Here is an 18,224-nt window from a genome sequence, read left to right as displayed (position 1 = left end):
GAGGCCATTTGGTGAGTGAACCAAGGGACGGAAGACCTCTCTCTCTCTCTCTCTCTCTCTCTCTCTCTTTCCCTTTTTCCCTCTCTCTCTGTAACTTTGCCTCTCAAATAAATAAATAAATCTTCAAAAAGAAAGTAAATGCCTGCACCTTGGGACTCTGGTCCAGGTTCGGTGTAATAGAAGAATAGAAGGCTATAACTTTCTTTTATTTTTTTAAAGATTTATTTATTTGCTTGAAAGTGGAGGCAAGTGGAGACTGGCCCAAGTGCTTGGGTCCCTGCACCACATGGGAGACCGGGAGGAAGCACCTGGATCCTGGCTTCAGATCGGTGCAGCATGCCGGCTGTAGCGGCCATTTGGGGGGCGAACCAACAGAAAGGAAGACCTTTCTCTCTGTCTCTCCCTCACTGTCTAACTCTGCCTGTCAAATAAATAAATAATAATAAAAAAAGAATTCATGAACAAAACTGATGGTATCACTTTCGGCATCGGACAAAGCTCCCTCTCTCTGTAGGCCATCGTTAGCTCCCTCTGTTGAGATCCAAGTCCTACATATGTTGAATTAGATGAAATTTCTGGAGATGAAGGAGAAATGATTAAATTATCTGCACTCCAGAAAAAAACCCAAAAGATTCTTATTTCAACTACCCATCAGGCCTTGACATCTAGAGTAGTACAAGCTATAACTCAAATGAAAATATTTCACTTAAAAAGTCCACTGCCCCTGTCTATGATATCATTAAAGGAAATCATTATGCACTCATGCAGCACTTTGTGCCGGAAAAGTACTTTACAGTTATTTTTATTACTCACCAAAACCCTTGGAGGCAAGTCTTCCTCCACATCTGAAAACCAAAGCAGAGAGAGGAGATGAAATCACTCAGGGTCTTAAGAGAATGAATGTCTGGACCCGAAGGGCCCTCTGAGGACCAAGGGCAGCTGTTGTTATGCCCTGAGCCATTAGGTTTAGTTGATTCCTGTGTAAAGTGCTGTCTGATTCCGGATTCACCTTTTTTCCTTAATACGTGGATCATTGATAGTGTAGACGATATATGTGAACTACTGCTATGGTTTGTTGGTCTTCTCTGAAGCTTATGTTGAATTTTTTTTATTTATTAAAAGATTTCATTTTGGGGGTTGGCACTGTGGTGCAGTGGGTTAAAGCCCCGGCCTGTAGCACCGGCATCTCATATGGGCGCCAGTTCGAGTCCCAGCTGCTCCACTTCTGATCCAGCTCTCTGCTATGGCCTGGGAAATCGTAGATGATGGCCCAAGTCCTTGGGCCCCTGCACCCGCATAGAAGACCGGGAAGAAGCTCCTGGCTCCTGGCTTTGGATCAGCTCAGCTCTGGCTGTTGCGGGCATTTGGGGAGTGAACCAGCAGATGGAAGACCTCTCTCTCTCTCTGGCTCTACCTCTCTGTAACTCTGTCTTTCAAATAAATAAAATAATTCTTTTAAAAAAAAAAAGATTTTATTTTTATGTATTTGAATGGCGGGGTGGGGGGAGAAACAGAAAGATAGAGAGATGGTCCATCTGCTGGTTCATTCCCCAAATGGCCACAATGGCCAGGGCTGGGCCAGGCCAAACCCAGGCGCTAGGAAAACCATCTGGGTCTCCCACATGGGTGCAGCGCCCCAAGTACTTGGACCATCATCCTCAGCTTTCTCATAAGCACTGGTGGAAAGCTGGATTGGAAGCAAAACAGCTGGAGCTTGAACCAGCATTCTGATACTGGATGTGGGCCCCACAGGCAGCAGCTTAACCCACTTTGCCATGATGCCAGCTCCTCATGTTGAAATTTAACCCCCAGTAAGAGAGGGGACCGGGTGGGACATTTAGGGGGTGAGTAGGCCCTGCCCTTTCGGATGGATGCATCCATTTATGTGACTAACGGATCAGTGAGTCATCTTGAGTGGGTCTGCTATGGCAGCCAGTTTGGCTAGGTCTCACGCGTGCTCCCTGTCTCTTGCCAAATGATACCTTCAGTTTGCCCAAAACTCTGCCAGCAAGACGGCGATCACCAGAGGCGAGCCCTCAGAACCATGAGCCAAGGTTAACGTCTTTATTTTATAGCTTGTCCAGTCTGTGTGTTCTTAGCAACACTACTTAGCATCACTTCCTTCATCCTGAGCATCTCGAAGAGCGCCAAGTTCATGAAGAAATTTAATTAAAGAGAAAGCAGTCACCGTATTGCACATCCTGGCTTTCTGATGCTGTAGCATTGATTGGAACTGAAGTCTGCGAGGCTCAACCCCCACCCTGGGTTTACCCGGGGGTGAGCTGACATGCCTCCATTTGGCGAGGCAGGGTCCAGGTCTCTCCCCTCCCAGTGTGTGGTTCCCAGCATCACTGAAGCAGTTAGTGAGCACGTGTCGGGTCTGAAGCCCAGTGGACCCACGCTGTCTTGGTCACCAGCCCCCTGGCCACAGCCTCCTGGCCAGTGGTCATCACATGGTCCCCAGCAAGAGGCTGCAAAGGGTCCCTGTGAAGGGGCACCACTGTCTCTTCTCCCGATCAGTTTCACTTGGCTTCTGCTTCTCTCTTTTGTGTTTACTCAACTTTTATCCTGAATTAGGTGACATAATTCCCCCAATAATAGTTCTTCATGGACTCATTCCCTCAACACTTTCTTATGTACTTTTATTATTATTTATTTATTTATTTATTTAAAGACAGAGTTACAGAGAGAGGTAGAGACAGAAAGAGAGGTCTTCCATCCGCTGGTTCACTGCCCAGATGGCTGCAATGACTGGAGCCACGCCGATCCAAAACCAGGAGCCAGTAGCTTCTTCTGGGTCTCCCACGTGGGTACAGGGGCCCAAAGACTTGGGCCATCTTCTACTGCTTTCCCAGGCCATAGCAGAAAGCTGGATTGGAAAAGGAGCAGCTGGGACTAGAACTGGTATCCATATGGGATGCCGGCACTTCAGGCCAAGGCATTAACTCACTGTGCCACAGCACTGGCCCCTCTTACGTATTTTTAAAGTCCCTTCCTGGGGTCCATCTCATCCGATTCCAGCAGAGAGAGTCTGATGGTCCCAGGGAGTTTTCTCCTCTCTTTGCCCCAGGTTCAACAGCGCGGGGACCTGAGAGGCAAGGTCTGTGGCTTGGAGAAGGGGTGCCTGTTACCTCCACTCTGGACCTGGTTTATCACAAAGGGTTAAAGTCGGAAATGGGATTTAGTTCTTCACTGGGACTGGAGCTTGGCCAGCTGCCATCTCATATTTCGTTCACTATCAGCAACACTGGCGATAGGGCCAGCTCTGTCCCGCCTGCATTTGTGGAGACGGGGAAGGCTGGAGCTGGAAGGGGGTGAGCAGCATGGGCTGGCATGGCTGAGTGGGAGCCAGGGAAAGTCAACCGCACTCTCCAAACTGCTAAGTGTGGTGTCGGAAGCTGCTCACAGGCTTACCTACTAGCTTTGGTTTAGTAGCTATGAGATGATTCTACACTTAAAAAGAAACCAAGATGGAAGTAAAAATGGCATGGAACAAAGCAAGGAGTTTCAAAAGCTGGATTACGGGATGATTTCCCTTGGTGGCGGTAGACGCAAACTCGGAAGTCAACATTTCCCCAAATGCACGTTCTTAAGACATGATTGCTTAAGAGCAGATGCATCCCATGAAATGGGTGCTAAAGGAGGCCGACAATGAACTTGCTTACAAATGGACTGGCCGGTGCTCTGACTTGAGCCTGTGAGGCCTCAGCCACTGCCGACAACTTTGACCTAATTTTGGGAGATTATATTTGGCTGGGCTGCTGAGTTCTTTCTCAGAACCTCTTCTCGGGACAGGGGCCAAGGGCACTTTCTGTAACTGTGTTGGAGTCAGAGGAGGGTTGTCTTGGCCCACCGCCCAGGGCCTGATGCCCCAAATGTAGACACGCACGTTGCAATCTTTAGATCCCATTAGAGTTGTAACCAGGCCTCGTAGACCTTCTCCCACTGCTCTCAGTAACGAGCAAGGTGCTCAGGCCACGCGGACTGTGCGGGAACGGCTGGCAGAGCCCCCACCGGCTCCCGCTCTGCCCTTTAACTGAGTCACTGGGTGGGCTGCTCTCTCTTACCATCGCACACGGCCAACCACAGCTTCAGGACGCTGCGACAGCCCTAGAATGGTCACTAAAGCAAAGTGAGTTTCACGATCCCAAGTGACTATGACTTGGGTCACCCTCACAGCTGTAGGATTTCTTTGGGAACCATAATAGTGATACTGACATGAAGCCCTTTAATAAAGAAACAGTGCCACTGAATCCGAGACGAGATGTATATGTAGCCGGGGGTGGCAGGTGACTCAAGGGGAGAGGGGGGCTGGGGGAGAAAGAAACAGTGAACGAGAGTATTGCTGCCAGCCCTGGCCGCCGGGGTCTGAGCCATTCTCCATCCCGACAGCACCACTATTGAGGGGACACCAGTCCCCAGAATCAATGGGGCTGGAGGCATCAGCCTGCCCTCTGACCCGCCCGGAGGGACAGTCTACAGATGTTCCCCAGTGAGCCTACTGGGGCAATGACTCCTTGGCCCTTGGTGAAACTTTCTTTTTTTTTTTTTTTAAATTTTTTGACAGGCAGAGTGGACAGTGAGAGAGAGAGACAGAGAGAAAGGTCTTCCTTTGCCGTTGGTTCACCCTCCAATGGCCACCGTGGCCAGCGCGCTGCGGCCGGTGCACCGCGCTGATCCGATGGCAGGAGCCAGGTGCTTCTCCTGGTCTCCCATGGGGTGCAGGGCCCAAGTACTTGGGCCATCCTCCACTGCACTCCCGGGCCATATCAGAGAGCTGGCCTGGAAGAGGGGCAACCGGGACAGAATCCGGCGCCCCGACCAGGACTAGAACCTGGTGTGCCGGTGCCGCTAGGCTGAGGATTAGCCTAGTGAGCCGCGGTGCCGGCCCTGGTGAAACTTTCTTTATCAACCTCAGGGGCAAGTCAGTTTACGGCAGGAATAGACACCGAGCAAATGCAGAGGGAGACTCCACACTCAGAGCTCACAGCTTAGGAGCTGGCACTCCAGGGCGATGGTTAGGACACTGCTTGGGACACCAGCATCCCACATGGGAGTCCCTGGGCCCCAACTTGGCTCTGCTTCAGCTTCCAGCTTCCTGTTACTGTGCACCTGGGAGGCAGCAGGCGAGGACCCAAGTAGTTGGGCTCCTGTTACCCAAGTGGGAGACCTGGATGGAGTTCCCAACCCCCAGCGACAGCAGCCCGGCCCACCCCTGGCTATTGTGGACACCCGAGGGAGTGAAGCAGTGGGAGATCTCTATCTGTCTCTCTTTCTCTGCCTTTCAAATAATATAAATAAAAATTTTAAAAAGGCTTATGGGCAAATGGGGAAGAACCATCTAGGCCGCCGAGGTGAAAAAGGGGCTTGGCATTGCCGCGTTCTCCGGAGCGGGCTCACTGGCCCAGTCGCAGCGCCTCCCAGGGAAGAGTCCTTGGACGGTGGGACTTGGGCTCTGGGGTGGCTGGGAGTGAGCTCAGAAGTCCTGCAGAACCCCATGGGGAGTGGGTGCAGGCGGCGGGGGCTGCGCAGGGAGTGCCAGGAGTGTCCTGGCCTGGCTGCGGGGAATCTCTGCAGGGGATTGGAACTGGTAGGGCTGAAACCCTCCTTGGGCTGGTGCTGCCTCCTTCTAGACGCCGATTAAACCCGAAGTCACCCTCTGTGAGAGGCGCAGGTGTTAACTATGGGTTTAGTCCTCGTACTCCAAGGTGATAGTCAAGAACACCAAGACAATTTCACCTGGGACTTCAGAGACGTGAGAAAATACATGAATAAGAAAGTCACCTTTGTCTCTTTTTTATTGCTTTTATTTTAAAGAGTTATATATTTATTTGAAAGGCAGAATTACAGAGAGAGAGGACACACAGAGAGAGAGAGAGAGAGAGAGAGAGAGAGAGAGAGAGCAAGCTTCCACCTGCTGGTTCACTTCCCAAATGGCCACAACAGGTGAGCCTGAGCCAGGCTGAAACCAGGAGCCGGGGATGCGATCGGGTCTCCCACGTGGGTGCAGGGGCCCAAGCATTTGGTCCATCCTCTGTTGCTCTCCCAGGCACATTAGCAGGAAGCTAGATTGGAAGTAGAGCATCTGGGACTTGAGTCGGTGCTTATATGGGACGCTGGTGTCGGAGGCAGCAGCTTAACCTACTGCACCACAATGTGGGCCCTCTGTCCCTTTATTTTAAAATAAGCCTTAAATCAATATTTCCATGAATTCATCTATTAAAAATTATTCACATACTGAGTTTTTAAAGATATCTATAGCAATAGGCAGGTACCTTGCAGTCAAAAGAAAGCTCCACATTTTGCTTTTACAAGGCATTTTTACATTTATTATCCCATTTAGCAATCACCACTGTTTTTGATTTTTATTCATGTTGCCAAAGATTTTCCACAAAGTCACAGAGTTCCATAACAGAATTCAATTCCAGATCGCGTGATTCCCAGGCTGATGCCTGCCCGAATCCTGGGCCATACACCTGTTTCAAGAGCAGAGGTGGGGCCAGTGCTGTGGCATAGTGGGTAAAGCTGCAGCCTGCAGTTCCGGCATCCCATATGGCCACTGGTTCAAGTCCCGGATGCTCCACTTTTGATCCAGCTCTCTGCTATGGCCTGGGAAAGCAGTGGAAGATGGCGCAAGTCCTTGGGCCCCTGCACCCACATGGGAGACCCGGAAGAGGCTCCTGGCTCCTGGCTTCGGATCAGTGCATCTCCAGCCGTTGCAGCCAAGTGGGGAGTGAACCAGTGGATGGAAGACCCCTTTCTTTCTCTCTCTCTCTCTCTCTCTGCCTCTCTGTAACTACGCCTTTCAAATTAATAACTTCAAATAAGAAGTTATACAAAATGTGGAATGGAAACAACATTTGAGCCCTTTGTTGCTTTTGCCAAGTAATGCAGTGATTCTCAATTTTTGGTGCCCTTTAGAATCACCAGGAGAAAGGTTTAAAGAGGACAATGAGAATAAACTTAATTCTGCTAATAAGATGTTTGTATGCACAAGTGACTCAGTGTGGAGTAAACTGAGAAGCAGTCTTTTTTTTTTTGGCAATTCAATTATTTTTTATTATTAATTTTTCTTTTTGAAGGGAGAAGCATGCTTTTTTACAGCACCTGTAAACAAGTCAGTGAAATACTATTTTGAGATTCCTCATATATATATAATATATATATATATATTTATGTATGGGTTGTTTTTTTTTTGGAATGTTAGATTACCACAACATCAATTGCATTACATAATAATTACTGAAGGCGAGTCAGGCGAAAACAAGGCTAAAATTTTATAGCTAAAAATATCTGAGAATCAGTCTTAATGCAATTCTGATCACATTTTCATCTACTTCAGATTCACATTGGGGCAGGGGCGGAGCTGTGGCATAGCAGGTAAAGCTGCAGCCTGCAGTGCCAGCTTCCCATATGGGCGCCGGGTTGAGTCCTGGCTGCTCCACTTCTGATCCAGCTCTCTGCTGTGGCCTGGAGAGCAGTGAAAGATGGCCCAAATCTTTGGGCCCCTGCACCCACATGGAAGACCTGGAAGAAGCTTCTGGCTCCTGGCTTCGGATCGGCTCAACTCCGGCCGTTGCAGCTGATTGAGGAATGAACCAGTGGATGGAAGATCTCTCTCTCTCTCTCTCTCTCTCTCTGTGTTTCTCTCTCTCTCTCTCTCTCTGCCTCTCCTTCTCTTTCTGTGTGTAACTCTGAATTTCAAATAAATAATTTTTAAAAAAATAAAAGAGCAGAGGTGTCTGGGGCTAGCGCTGCAGCACGACAGGTTCAGCCGCTGCCTGCGATGCCAGCATCCTATAAGGGTGCCGGTTCAATTCCTGGCTGCTTTGCTTCTGATCCAGCTCCCTGCTAATGCGCCTGGGAAAGCAGAGGAAGATGGCCCAAGTGCTTGGGCCCTGCACCCACGTGGGAGACCTGGAAGAAGCTCCTGGCTTCTGGCTTCAGTCTGGCCCAGCTCCAGCCTTTGCAGCCATTTGAGGAGTGAACCAGAAGATGGAAGACCTCTCTCTTTCTCTCTCTCTCTCTCTCTCTCTCTCTCCTTCTCTTCCTCCTTCCCTCTTTCTCTATAACTCTGCCATTCAAATAAAATAAAATATTTAGAAAAAAGAAAAAAATCCATCCAGACAGTATAACTGGCAGAGAAAAAAAATTCACTAACTTGTTAACAGTGGTAGGTGATAAGATGATAATTTAAAAAAATTATACTCATGTCCCCTGTTTGCTATAAAAAGGGTAATTTTGTAAGCAGAATAAAAATACCTGTATTTTTAATTCTTAAAATTGTAAAAGCAGCCAGTGAGAATCAGCAATAAAAAATAAAGAGTGATTAGGAGATTTAAAATGGCTTTTGCACTCAGACTCGTCTAAAAATTGTATGGCTTGTGTTCAGAAAAAAACTAACAAACAAATGAATATAGTGTGAATCTGTTACATTTCCAAGCCAGTAAGAACTCACGCCTTAAAAATGGAAACTGTAATTGCCATAGAGCACGAGGCAAACGCTTAAAAAGCTGGGACCGTCTGGCTCCGACCAGCGGAGTCGCTCCCGCCGCCTGAGCGAGCTTCGCTCCATGTGCAGGGGCTGGGGGTCTAAGAAGCTCCCAGGAGCTTTTGAAAGTTCCCCCAGCCCTGTCTTCGGCTGGTTTCTCCCTACGTTGTCTTTGGCATTAGCTTGTTCCCCGTGATAAAGAGGAAAACAGCAGAGAGCTACACCCACAGCAAGAAAAAACCCAGAGATGTTTTGGAACTTTCTAGATGGGAGAGAAAGACGAGCAGAACTGGCAGCAGGCAGGGCCGACGGGTCCAGGGTGAACACTTCGTGTTTTTTTGCGGAGGTTCAGTCCTTGGAGGGCTTCCAGTCTGAATCTGGAGGATTCTCGAGGAGTAGGAAAACAAACAGCTGGCCGGCTCTGTGTTTACTCTGCCTCTCTCAAGGTTGCAACATAAATTTCCCAGCTTGGAAGGCGTGAAGGCCGAGGGGACATTTCGGGAGCTCAGGGCCTCTCCTCCGGTCTGCGAGAATCGTGTTCCCACCAGGTGTGCCCAGGACAGCACGGGCTCTGCTGGGCTCCCCCAGGGCAGACTGGGGAGGCGAGAGCTGGAAGACCCGAGTTCTCGAATGCGGGCTGCGGGTCTGCTTTGGCGCCAGAGGGGCGGAAGCCTGCGGGAATTCTCCCCCGCGAGTTTACTGCACGGCTGCGGCGCGCAATGCCCGCTGGTGTTACAGTGATCCAGCCAGATCTGTCTGGAAGCAACCCTCCTGTGGTCTCGCTCCCACCAGCGCCAACTGGCAGAGAGGCCAACGCTGGAAACCACCGCACAGAATCCAGACAACTGCCCACGCAACATTATAAAAATTGAATATGTGTCAGAAGGGGGTTTAGATTCTTTGGGTTAATATTATTTTTTGCTATTAGGTAATGAACTGACATTCATTTACTTGCACTGTGTGATTAGCTTAATTTACTCCGGGATAATCTTACACTTTAAAAATTAAAAATGGTGGCTGGATTTTCTCATTATCAACCAGAGCCGTCTGGTAGTAGCACTACAGAAATATTGCCATTCTGTGCTCGATTGTGCTCTTGCTCTCACAGGCAGTCAAATAAGCACTAAAAATGACAAATTACCCTGCTCCGATAGAGTTTCATGTTTAAGTACCTACAAATAACTGTCCATTTGTGAATGGTTGAACTTAATCAATTATTTTTCCAACAAGCAAGATAACCGCTTTCATAAACAGCAATCTACAAATAATACTTAGTGCAGTCTAAATCTTATATGCAATGCTACCACAGTGTATAGAAAGCAAAACTGGCGTACAGAAAGAAAAGCTAAACAGTTTATCCTTTATTTTGACCTTCACAAATGTAAGTGTTCTCTCTATGGCTCTATAAATTGCTTAAGTCCTTTAATGGTGCAAATGTGCTGATCACATTCCTAACACTCGCTGGAACTATAGTCCTGTTAATATTTGGAAAATTACTTTAATTAACCTTATTTCATCTTGTGGTACTGTTGGAGCACTTTTATGTTTTTTAACTACGCATTAATTTGTTTCATCATTAACCTTGGATTCTGCCCTTGGAAATTATGGCAATTTATAATTGGACTTGAGTCAGGTACTAGTGCGTTAGAACAACATGGCTGTAGTTTATTGGGGACAGACAGCTCAGAAGGCAGGAGGGACAGGGCAAGGTGCAGCAGCCACTGATTCCCAGGGATGAATGTTAGTTGGCCAATGCTGCTGATGGGGGGGGGGGGGCAGATTCTGAATGGAGCCAGCAGAGGGCGGAGGTCACTTTAGCACAGGGGACCGGCTGGAGTCACCAGTGCCCTCAAAGTCGCACTCCTTTGCAGACCGGCCCGGGAGTCCGCTTTGCTCTGGGTCAATCTACTCTTCACTGAAAACACCTTAAGGATGATGTTTCACAGACATCTAAGTGACATCATTTGCACAATTGGCGCTGTCCAAGGGCAGACTTCCTTCTGTCTTGTCCTGATGCCCAGCCCTGCCCAGGGGGGGAATATGCGGCTTTTCCTACACTGACCACTAGGGGGCAGGCGTGGGGCAGGGGCTTAGACACCTGCAGACAGGCCCACTTCGTGCTGCAGCTCCCAAGTTGCTGCCTGGACTGGGGGTGGGGTGGGGGGTGCATCTGTTTATGGCTGCCGGGCAGAGGGGAGGAAAGAGCAAGAGTTTGGCAAGCCAAGTCCCTCCCAATTCAGGCCACTTGGTTCTTACCTGGAACAGGTGCAGCGGGCCAGGAACGACAGAGTGCTCTCAGGCCAGGGCAGCCTTGTGATCACTTTGGTCCATGCCTCTACCCATGAGGCCCAGGAGGACTGTGATAAGCTCAAGGTCACAGAACAAGGCAAGGCCACGGGGGGTCCCTGGGCAGGCAAACGGGAGCCTGTGTGGATGTGGTCATCACATGCGTTGCTCCCGGCAGGGCACTGTTGAAATAACCAACCCAAGTCACCACGGCTCAGCACCACGCAGGTCCTACCTAGCTCACGGGACCACGTACCGTCAGGGTTCAGTGCGCGCCAGCCACGCACCTTCCATCCTGGGCACGGCACCGCAGGGCCTCTGCCTGTGGCTGAGCCAGGGAGAAGGGAAGGTTGTGGGGGCCTGACTTCTACTCACAGGCCAGTGGCCAGCAGCACGCAGGAGGCCTGCCCTCTGAGGGCGGCTGGGAAATGCTGTCCAGCTGTGTGCACAGCAAGAGGGGCCGGCAGGTTTGGGCCTGCACACGACCATGTCTAGACGCGCATCCATCTTCAAGGCAGGCGTGGAGTGAGTCCTTGGAGGCAGCCAGAGCCTTTGGCACGCGGAGTCCAGAGGTGTGTGGACATGGGTGTGGATACTGGCCATGTGACCTGGGGCAGAGAATCAGCCTCTCTGTGAACTCGTTCAGATGGGATATGGCGCTAGCTTTAAATGAGACCACAGCTGTAAAATGCCTGTGTCACATTGGGGCAGGTGTGTGGTACATCGCTGCTGTTCGGGACGGCACAGCCCATATCCGGGTGCCTGGTTTGAGTCCTGGCCACTCTGCTTCCTATCTGGCTTCCTGCCAATACACCCTGGGAGGCAGCAGTGATGGCTCAAGGACTCGGGCCCCTGCCGCCCACGTGGGAGACCTGGATGGAGTTCCAGTCTCTTGGCTTTGGCCTGGCCCGGCCCGGCCTCAGCTGTTGTGGGTACTGGGGGAGTGAGCCAGCAGATGGAAGATCTCTCTCTTTCTCATTCTGCCTTTCAAGTAGATGAAAAAAAAAAAAATGGTTCGCATGATGTCCCCACACACTTGTTTGTACAAATTGCCGGCCCAAGGAGAGGCAGGGGATGAAAGAGACATCGGCGCCTTATCTCCACCAGCGCCGAGTGCCAGCACTGCCGGGCAGGCCTGGCTGAGCCAGAGACGCTGCTCTGTGGGGTGCCAGGCATGGGAAACCTCAGCACAGCTCATTCGGATCCACGCGGACGCGGGGCTATCCAAGGAAAACCTGCAGCCAGCAGCATCCCTGTTCTTTGGTTAATAAAAATTCAGTCACGTCACATGCAAGTCCAGCACGCGTTGTCCTTTGTGCTCAGTCTGATAAAGTCCCAGCTGGGAGGCAGTGCTTTTTCTGCTTTCTTTGGGGAAATATCTTTGTTTCTGGAGAGCGGTGGGGCGGGGGGGGGGGGGGTGGGGGGGGTGGGGGGGTGGGGGGGTGGGGGTGAAGGTGGGGGGGGTGGAGGTATGTCACTGCTGGGTTTGGATTCCACCACTCTAGGACCTCCCGTGGCTCGGGAGCCAGGAGCTGCTTTCTCAGCAGGGGCAAGATCTGAAGATGGGATGTGGCCCGGGCTGCCCAGGGCTTGGCACGTTCGTGCCCCAGGAGTCGAGAGACACACAGAGAGGCACAAGTGCCAGGATGACAACAACCCTTGAACTGCACCGGCGGGGTGTCGGGGGGAGGGGAAAGCCCTGCATTTTTAGTTTTGGGATTCCCTGGAGGGCGTTCTGAATTGTAAGTGTTTGCTAACAATAAGACACACGCAGGCACACGCGCGCGCGCACACACACACACTCCACTCTGTGGGCAGGTTACGCCAAAAGGAAGCCTAATTGTGTCTCTTCTTAGTGTATTGTCCTTTAAAATAACCTTCCAAGCCAGGCCGCTTGAGCTCAGTGGCGATAAGATATTGAAAGCTATAAATAAAGCGACGTCCGGGGCACAGAAGGTTAACAGTTTTTTCAAGAAATGATTGTCCAAAGCCGAGAATAAAATGGCGCCGGAAATCGCAAAACGCGGTCCTGCAGTGCCCCCTCGTGGCTGTTCTGTGGAATCGCCAAAGCCCGTTCTGTGTGCCCCGCCCTGGTCATTAGCATATTCTTGATTGATTTACGAGCCGGCCTTGGAAGGGGCGTGGAGAACGCAGGAAGCCGGGGTTCCTTGCACAGGAACCCTAGTGTAAGGTGTAAAAACTGAAACCACGCGCCATCCTAAAGTCCCGGCGCCTCTGAGGAATCCCTGGCTCCCCCACCCGCCGGCAGGTGGATTATGAAGTTTTTTTTCCTGCCCATGAAGGCGATCTTTGTAAATCAGTTGGGCAGAGGACAGCTTTTAATTTCAGAGATTAATTATCCCATGCAATAATTGAGCCATTCTTTATATTTTTTTTCTGGAGATCCATTTATTTAAATAAAAGACGTACAGATCCAGTCCATAAAATGAGAATGAAGATGGTGTATAAAATTAAAATATTCCAAAAGGCAGTATTTTTTTCATGGAAAGAGTGCTGACACGTATTCCAACAAGGCAATTCATGTCCCCTAGGAATGGGGGACTTGTTAAAATCCTGAAAACAGTGACCGAGCCTCACCGGGAATTTCAGATTGTTGGTTTTTATGGGCCAATCCGGTTTTCCTGGAAACGCCGCAGAACTGTAAAGACGTTGTGAAGGAGAGCCATTTCTTCTACCTCCTCTGTGAGGGTGCAGGGGCACCCGGTGTCACCTGTAGGTGCTTGGTGCCCCAGGAACTGTGCTGTATTGGGGTGTGGGTGCAGTCGTGGACTTGCAAGGCACACACCTGCTGTCCCCAAGCCCCTCTCTTGCTGCCTATCCTGATGGGAGGAGCCTGTGAGGCTGGAGGAATTGTGAGAGGCCATCCTGGAGGAGGTGACCTGGGGAGCCAGGTGCAGGTGTGGAGGGGCGGGGCATCCCGGGAGCAGAGGGGCCTGCACGGATGGCGCCTGCGGGTAGCCAGGGCCGTGGAGGAGAGGGCCACAGCGTGCTGGACCGGGCTGAGGCGCTTCGCACCGGGAGCCCGGGGCTCTCTGAAGGGTGTGGGCAGGAGGAGGCTGGAGCAGCCCAGGCCGGGGGAGCTGAAAGGGGACCTGCCCAGGGCAATGTCGGATTATCACGGGCGACCCTGCAATGTCTGTAGTTCTGTCTCCAGGAACCCACAGGGTGCTGATGGGAACCCCGTAGTGCGAGGCGGGAGGAGGCAGAGACTACCTGGGGGCCTTGGAATCAACCTCATTCAGCCCGGGTTCGGCAGCTGCCAGTCCTGGACAGGTTTCCTGAGCCGACAGCCTCACTGTTGTCACCAGCACGTTGGGCCCGGCCGCACCTACCTTACGGGGTTGCAGAAGATGGACGAGGGGCGCCCGGCAGAAGACTTGGGACCTTGCAGGTGCCCTGTGATGGTCCTTGGCTTCTAGGAACCTGCAGGAGAGGCCCCTGGTAAGCGCCCCAGGCGAGGGCAGGCGGCTGCCCGTGATGTCGCAGCATCAGGAAGCGCCCCCTAGTGCCTGGCGCTGTGTTGTGATGGAAGGCAGGGCTGGGTGCCCTGGGTCAGCGTTATCACCCGTGCACTTGGAGCCACCGAATAGCAGTCAGACAAGAGGCAAAGGGGCAGGTTCTGCCCACTGCTCCTGCTTCAGCGGTGACAAAACTAAAAACTGATCAAGGACCTCCCCCCCATTTGGAGGCAATATTTTCCACAACCTGTGATTATGGAGCTGGGGGCATAGTCGCTGGGAGCATTCGTGTCCTCTCTGCAGCCAGGGGGAGTCCAGAGGCCAGCGTCGGGGTGGAGAGGACTGGCCTGGCCGGGGTTCACTTGCATCCCCAGCTTCTCAGCGCCTCTGCTTGTTCATCTGCAAAATAGGGATGCCGTGCTGCATTTATAGGTCCTGCGCTCTAAACCAGACGGCCCACTAAAGCCCCAGGCACACACAAAAACACCTGCTTTTAGGTGCTTTTGTTGATGATGGATTTTATGGATTTAAAAAAAAATCATTTACCTTCTGGGTCACTGTTCCGTAAGTCAGAAGCCATGTTTGTCCTCTGTGATGGAGATCGATGGCCCTAGGTTTGGATGCAAGGTTTTTTCTTGTTCGTTTAAATTCTGGGTGACCCGAGCAGTTAGGATGCCCCTGGCTCACACTGAGCCTTGGCTCAGGCTCCTACCTTCAGTTTCTTTCTCATGCAGACCCCGGAGACAGTGAGGATGTCTCAAAGAATGGTGTCTGCACCCACGTGGGAGCCCTGGTCGTGGCTTCTTTGCCTCTCAAGCAGATTAAAGCAATTAAAAAAAACCCTCAAAACAACTGCTTTTGCATTGTTAAATTCACATCAAGATATTTCAGGGTGTGGACAGAAGTAGCTGTAATTAGTGGAAGTTTAGTTCTGCTGTTTTCGGGCCTCACGTGGTATTCTTGAACTATACATGCATGCACACGCGTTTGCATAACATCAAGAAATGAATGCATCTCTGTTTATGTATAAATGGAAAAAGTATCTATTTTTAGACAAACAGGAAAATGATGAGAGACATTTCCAGGTCCCCTGGTCTCCTGCAGGGTTTTGGTGCCGTTCAGGTTCTGTGCTCTGTCTTCTGGCCTTTGCTCCCTCCCACAGTCATCACACGTAGATCCTTGCTGCCTGCGCAGAGAAACCTGTGCTCTGAGGGAGCTCAGGATGGGGTGGGATTCTGGGGGCAGCGCGGTTAGAGATCAGCCCTGCGGTGAGTTAGAAATGCGCACTGATGTTTTCCTGGCGATCACAGATGTGGCGTGGGCCGTGGGGTGATCCCGTAGATGGAGGTTGGCGGAGATGGCACCCACAGCCAAGGCTGTCCTGCCTCCTGCTCAGCTCCCAGCTGCCCTGTACCAGACATCAGCGAAACTCCGCCAAAAACCCGGATGTCCTGCCCGAAGCCTTGCTCCTGAGCCTGCTTTGTGACTACACAGGGAAGCAGATGGAGTTTACAGTTTCCGGCACTCTGAATTTCTCACCGTGCCGGTCAGGAGAGGAGTAACCGCACTTGGCTGAGCTGAGAGTACTCCTCTTGCTCCCCGAGAGTCAGGGGATGCCCAGTGATGGCACCTGCTGGGGGTTCCAGGCAGACACACCAGCGCTGAGCAGGGCTGCACGGACTCCCTCTGGCCGCTGGGCTGGAACGCTGACTTGTTGGAATGCATATTTCTTGTGCACTTTTGCTTTTTCCTCTTATATCACAAGAAGGGCGTGGCGCTGATTTTGTTATCATGTTCTGAATTTGAACTTGGTGCTTCCTCCCTGGTACTGAACCTTAGTTTCTGTGCTTGTAAACTAGCAGCAGGGGCCCCTCAAATGGACACTCAGCCCCCCTGTACACTCATTGCTGGGTTAGGTTGGAGAAGTGCAGAGGAGAACAGCATCATTGCTGATCTCAAGGAGCTGGGGTTCTAGAAGGGCGGGCAGAGTAGGCAGCTGCCCCTTGGGGCTCAGTGCCCTGGCAGAGGTGTGACTGGCAGGATGCGAGGGGTCACTTCAAGCTCGCTGTGTGCTCTGGGGTGGCAGGTGCAGATAGAAGAGGGCTTTCTGCTGTGACTGGAGCACAGAGGACAAAGTGGAGCTGACCAGGCAGGGGTGACACAGCCCGGATTCTCCAACTTCGTGCCTGGGGGGGGGGGGACTGGTCCTGCACCTGCCAGTTGTTATGCAGGTAGATTAAAACCAACAAACCTGTGCCTCAAACAGGACATCGGATGACCCCAGGAGAGGGACAAAAGCACAACCTTGCATTACCCAAAGAAGACCAAGCCCTAATTATCATAAAACAGTTGCCAGTTCAGTTCCTTCTGCGAAAGCCAGGGCTCACGCAGGACACAGGGGCACATGGTAGTGCCCCCTCCACCCTGGGTGCCACTCCAAGTGGTCAGTCTTGCTCCTGGAACTTCATGGGACAATAGCGTTCTCATCTGCTTGGGGTTCCCCTGCCCCACGCAGCACAGACCAGCTCCCTGACACCTGCCCACCACCCGCTGCCCCAAGGTAGAAAGGACATGGAAAGTGATGGGCCTTCCCCTCGCTGCCCACAGGAGTGAATCTAGGCCACAGGACTTAGCAACTTTTTCCGTGCATTTGCTTTGCTGCAGACTAGTAGCTATACTACAATTAGTTCCGGCCCACATTGTCGGTTCATAATCAGAATTGCATGAACGAAGCCGACACCATCTTGCCAAGTCTCTGGCCAGGCCATTGAACTGACTGCAGTGGCGTCTTCTCCTCCTCCGACTTCATCTCCAGGTTCTCTGCAAAGCTCTTGAAGACCTATTTCAGGAGGGTTTTCCAACAGCGCTTAGCGAGGGTGACTGTGGGATCAGCATCAAAACGGGGCCAACCGCGGAAGCGAATGGCCGCAATTAATAATGGAGCAGGACACTAGCACAGCCAGGACCGCCCCAGGCCAACCTAGACAGGCAGGCGCCCTATTTTTAGGAGCAAGCTGACCCCCCCCCCCCAGCAGTCCTGGGTTAGCCTAAATCAGGCAATGTTGCTTTCTCCAGTGTTTTTTTTTTTTTTTTCAGTGTTAATTTGGGACAGCCATTTTTGTAAATTCAAAAAAATGGCCTCTTTTATACAGATTTGCATCATTTCAAAACATATTTGAGAAATGAAAATGATGAGAGGCACAGAGTGTATTTACGTGCAGACACGGGGTTGAACCTACCTCTGACATGACAAGTGCAAAGTACAAGGGGAAATCTGGGCTGGCAATTTTTTTTCTCTAAACTTGTGTTCTGGATCAAATTATGCAAATGCACTTATTTTTAATCTAAGGCACTGGAAACTTTGCATAAATCATATTAGACAGTCTGGGTTTCACAAAGTCAGATTTGAACAAATGAAAATTTGCCCTTTGGCCTGAAAACAAAATACACAACATTAAACATGAGGCTGTGTTTTTCTGGACAATGACTCTCATTTAGAAATATTCAGGTTGGGGCCTGTGTGTGGCACAGAGGGATAAGCCACTGCCTGCATCATAGGCATCCCGTATGAGTGCTGGTTCCAGTCCTGGCTGCTCCACTTCCCAGCCAGCTCCTTGCTAGTGCACCTGGGACAGCAGCAGAAGATGGCCCAAGTACTCAGGGCCCTGCACCCAAATGGGAAACCCATATGGAGTTCCAAGTGCCTGGCTTTTTCCATTGCCGCCTTTTGGGGAGTGAACCAGCAGATGGAAGATCTCTCTCTTTCTCTCTTTCTCTTACCCTAGCCTTTCGAAAAGCTAAAACAAACCTTAAAAAAAAAGAGCTGGAAACTCTGATTTTGGTTCCTCTAGGAGACCTGAAATAAGAGAATTGGTGGCAAAAATAAATAAACTACCTTCAGCCCTTGAAGCTGCCGCGACTTCCCGGAGTGCAAAGGTTGCAGCTAAGCGTGCGCCCACTCCTTGCGG

The 18,224-nt window shown here is 51.0% G+C and overlaps 1 long non-coding RNA gene across 2 annotated transcripts; it reads right to left on the bottom strand.

Moving 5' to 3' along the window:
* Positions 1-13,181: 13,181 nt before the first annotated feature.
* Positions 13,182-15,092, bottom strand: LOC149121752 (uncharacterized). Of its 2 annotated transcripts, XR_016223223.1 has the most exons (5): positions 14,969-15,092; positions 14,803-14,866; positions 14,504-14,655; positions 14,131-14,221; positions 13,182-13,538 (listed from the first exon to the last, which is right to left on the bottom strand). It is a non-coding gene; the product is annotated as an uncharacterized LOC149121752 (long non-coding RNA). The 2 variants fall into 2 exon arrangements; XR_016223222.1 differs by having other exon boundaries at positions 14,803-15,057.
* Between the last annotated feature and the right edge of the window lie 3,132 nt (positions 15,093-18,224).

This window comes from Oryctolagus cuniculus, chromosome 16 (assembly GCF_051225735.1).
Source record: "Oryctolagus cuniculus isolate XC-2025 breed Fujian yellow rabbit chromosome 16, ASM5122573v1, whole genome shotgun sequence".
NCBI lineage: Eukaryota > Metazoa > Chordata > Mammalia > Lagomorpha > Leporidae > Oryctolagus > Oryctolagus cuniculus.
This window is presented reverse-complemented; position numbering and strand designations above follow the sequence as displayed.